This window comes from Loxodonta africana, chromosome 2, assembly GCF_030014295.1.
Source record: "Loxodonta africana isolate mLoxAfr1 chromosome 2, mLoxAfr1.hap2, whole genome shotgun sequence".
NCBI classification, from domain to species: Eukaryota; Metazoa; Chordata; class Mammalia; order Proboscidea; family Elephantidae; genus Loxodonta; species Loxodonta africana.
Genome location: NC_087343.1, coordinates 152,246,445 through 152,250,752, shown reverse-complemented (window position 1 = coordinate 152,250,752; position 4,308 = coordinate 152,246,445). Strand labels below are relative to the sequence as shown.

The following is a 4,308-nucleotide window of genomic DNA, read 5'->3' as shown; positions in this document are numbered from 1 at the left end:
TTGTTGAGTTTAAATGGAATGAATGTCCAGGCATACTCCAAGCTCAAAGCACTTCTCAGACTAGTATTGGTGGGATAAGAGGAAAGAGGAACCTAGAATAAATCAGGCCTGGGGATGGAGGAGAGGGAGTGATTGAGAGGGTAGTGGGTCCTTCCAGTCCCCCTCAAGCTGCCACCCACAGGGGTCTGGTTTAGGGGCACACCTCCTCCCAAGGATGCCAAGGAGAGCCAGTGCCCATGTATTGGCTTTTGTCTCTGTGGCCCTTGCTTTAGGGGTTTTGGGTCCCATCTGTGCCACCTGGGGCAGCTGGGGATGGCATCTTTGTATTCCAGTAGCACCTTGCCTCTCTTTGTTTCTTAATCCATCGAGGCAATCCCAAGCCCATGCCAAATAAATGACTTATTACAGCCTCAAAGAATGAAAGTCAGAAAGCCAGGCTCAGCCCACACAGGGAAGGTACTATAGGAAAACAACTAGCAGATGCCCTCTAGAGCCAACACAGACAACTGTTGTGTCTGGGGCCTTCTCTGGATACAGAGTCAGGAGCCCCTACCTCTGCCCTCAAGGATATGTCTGCTTGGCTGGGGATTTGGGGCAAGGGCTTGAATTGGGTCTTAATTAGAATATCAGTGGTAATAGCAGCTATGATTCTTATTGAGTGCTTACCATGTGCCCAACAATGTTGTAAGCATTTGACATGCAGCCTTTCCCACTCCTCAGACAATCCCTTTGTAGATCAGGACACTGAGGCTCAGAGAGGTTAAGGTATTCCATGTGCTTAAAGGGATGGGGGTCCCTGGGTGGCACAAACGGGTTTGCTCTCAACTATTAAAGATTAACAGGTGAACTCACCCAGCAGTGCTGTGGAAGAAAGCCCTGGTGATCTGCTTCTGTAAAGATTGTTGTTGTTGTTATTGCTATTTAGCTGATTCTGACTCATGGTGACCCCGAGTATGCAGAGTAGACCTTACGGAACCAGATCCTGAGGACTTTTTTTTTTATTAACTTTTATTGAGCTTCAAGTGAACGTTTACAAATCAAGTCAGACTGTGACATATAAGTTTATATACACCTTACTCCGTACTCCCACTTGCTCTCCCCCTAATGAGTCAGCCCTTCCAGTCTCTCCTTTCGTGACAATTTTGCCAGCTTCCAACTCTCTCTATCCTCCCATCCCCCCTCCAGACAGGAGATGCCAACACAATCTCAAGTGTCCACCTGATATAATTAGCTCACTCTTCTTCAGCATCTCTCTCCTACCCACTGTCCAGTCCCTTTCATGTCTGCTGAGTTGTCTTCGGGGATGGTTCCTGTCCTGGGCCAACAGAAAGTTTGGGGACCATGACCACCGGGATTCTCCTGAGGACTATTTTTGGAGGTGCCTCTAGATGGGTTCAAACTGCCAACCTTTTGGCTAGTAGTGGAGCACTTGAAACTCTATGGAGCAGTTGTACTCTGTATTATATGGAGTTGCCATGAGTTGGACTCAATGACAATGGGTTTGGTTTGGTTTTTAAAGGGGTGGGTATAAATCAGAGTGGGCAAGTCTGGAGGGGATGCACACTTGTTTGGGGGGCAAACAGTTTCTACAGTGCCTCAGCTGGAAGGACAGGTCCATGCCAGGGAGGGTCGTCAGTGATTGGGCAAGCCCTGATTGCCAGGCTCAGGTGCTTGTACTTGCTCTTCTAGGCTCCATAGCAACTACCCCTTTGCATGTGTTTCTATCTTAAGTTGCCCTGGATGGTTCACCTGGTTGGGCCTCTAGGTCCAGAGAGACAGCAGTCTCTTCTTCCTCCTCCTCCTTTTTACAGTCTGTGCCCATTCGTTCATTCATTCATTCATTCCTCAAAGCTGAGGGACTCCTCTGTGCTAGGCATTGTGATAGATTCTGAGATACAGTCATGAGCCAGATGGACAGGGTTGCCTCTGTCCTACTCCAGCTGGCCACCAGGTGTCACCAGTGCCGGCCACATGGCCTCTCGTTGTGGGAGGAGAGAAGACCTGGATGGGGAACTGTGGACGAAAGAACTTGACCAGGCCTGTTCAGCCAGGCTGAATCAGAAGCAAGTTCCTCAACCCCTTCTCCCAACCTCCCTCAAAAGAAACCCTCATGACTTCCTCAACAGCCCAGCTTGCCTGAGACCTTGGGAAATCACAACTTCTGTCCACTCTGGAATGCTCTCTGCAGCCAGATACCCCACCATTCAGGCTTCTCCTAAACCTCTCCAGTACTCACGACTCACTACTGAACAAGGCAGCCTGCATTATTAGAATGTTCTTCCTGGTGTAAAACCAAAATTTGACTCTCATTTTGACTTGTAGTTCTGCCTTCTGTGGTCATGAAGAACAAAGCTCTTCTGCCTCATAATCCTTCAGACATTTGAAGAGACTGCCCAGGTCCCCTGAGTTTGTTTGTTCATCCATTTGTTCATTCACTCATTCATGACTATTTACAGAGCATATACATCTATCAGGCTCTGGAACCACAGCAGAGAGCAAGCAAAGTTGAGGCCTTTCCTCCCATGGCTAATAGCCTGTCCAAGAAACCAACAACCAAACCAACAGTAAAAATAAAGCAGATTCTGGCTGACCTGGAGTAGGAGGCAGGGCCCTCACCTATCCTGGGGCTCAGAAGACTTCCTGGGAAAGCTATGTATAAAGATTAGTCTGCTGTGGTCAGGCAAGGAGTGAGCAACTTCAATACTGTTCAGATATCAGTCCTTAAGAAAAACTGGAAGGGTTTTGCTGGTGCCCTGAGCTTGGGCTTGGAAACCCTGGAGGCATAGTGGTTAAGAGCTACGACTGCTAACCAAAAGGTTGGTAGTTCAAATCCACCAAGCACTTCTTGGAAACTCTATGGGGCAGTTCTACTCTGTCCTGTAGGGTTGCTATGAGTTGGAATTGTCTCGATGGCAACAGGTTTGGTTTTTTGGTTTGAGCTTGGGCTTAATCTGTTCATTGGGAAATGCAGCATCATTGGGAGGGGTGGGGTGTTTGGGGGACGGAAAGGATGGCAAGAGCCATCCAGGCAATGAGAGAGAGTATGGAGTGTCAGGGGTCTGACAAGGCCCGGTATTGCTGGAGAACCCAAGTGAGAAAGGAGCTATGGGGCCAGAGGCCCAAAACGAAGGAAGAGACACCTTCAGGGCCCTCCACACCTTCTGGACACCTGTGTCCAAAGTCCAGATCTGGTCTGATAAGGGGCCTGGGGGAGCCACAAGTCACCTTCCTTGATGCAGACACTAGATTCCCACTACCATAGCCCAGGAAGGCATTAGCCTTTTGATGGTGACTCAGAGTTTACTGTGGTCCTCTAAGGCCCTCACAGATTTTTCACTCAAAATGCTAAGAAGTCAGAGAATCCTCATGTAGGTTTTATACAGCTGAGCTAATAAACCTCAGACAGACCTTTATTCCCATTTTTCTCTATTTCCTTTTTTTCTCAAATTTGATTATATAAATAATGCATATTCATTTTAATTAAGTTTTAAAATATAATAACTAAAAAGAAAGTTTAAAATTAACCTGTATTATTGTATCTATTGCTGTGCAACAAATTACCCCAAAATATAGCAACTTAAAACAACAAAAATTTGTTATCTCACAGTTTCTCAGGTTCAGAAATTTTGAAGGCTTTTAGCTAGGTCATTCTTGTGAAATTCCCGTCAGGGTATCAGTCAGGGCTGCTGTCATTGAAAGGCTTGACTGGGCTGAGGGATTCACTCCTAAGGTAGCTGCTTCATACACCTGACAAGTTCTTCCTGGTTGTCGGTGGGGGGCCTTATAGTCTTCACTTGGACCTCTCTAGAAGGCTACTTGAATGTCCTTATGATGTGGCAGCTGGCTTCCCCCAGAGTGGGTGATCCAAGAAAGAGAGCAAGGAGGAAGCCACAATGCCTTTTTATCATCTAGTTACGTAAGTTACACATTATCACTTTCACCACATTATATTCCTTAAAACTAAATCTCATGCTCCCTTCGGCAGCACATATATTAAAATTAGAACAATATAGAGAAGATTAGCATGCTCCTTGCCCAAGGATGAGACCCAAATATGTGAAGTGTTCCATATTTTTATTGGGTAGAAGTAACAGGAAACCGGACACCTTTTTAAATCATGTGGTCTACCATGCCAGGAATGACAACTTGAAGCACCTTTTAAATCAGACACACCAAATCAACCAGTACAGCATTGTGAACATTTTAGTTTATGTACAACCAGATGTTTTTTATCATGCAAATATATGGATCTACTTTAAAAATAAAAAGGGGCCATGATATACATGCTATTTTATTTGATGTTTGAGT

At 46.0% G+C, this 4,308-nt stretch overlaps 1 non-coding gene across 1 annotated transcript; it reads left to right on the top strand.

Annotated features, from left to right (window-relative positions):
- The first annotated feature begins 3,969 nt into the window (after positions 1-3,969).
- On the top strand, positions 3,970-4,076 carry LOC111751852 (U6 spliceosomal RNA). The gene has a single exon (XR_002786912.1). It is a non-coding gene; the product is annotated as a U6 spliceosomal RNA (small nuclear RNA).
- Positions 4,077-4,308: the final 232 nt, after the last annotated feature.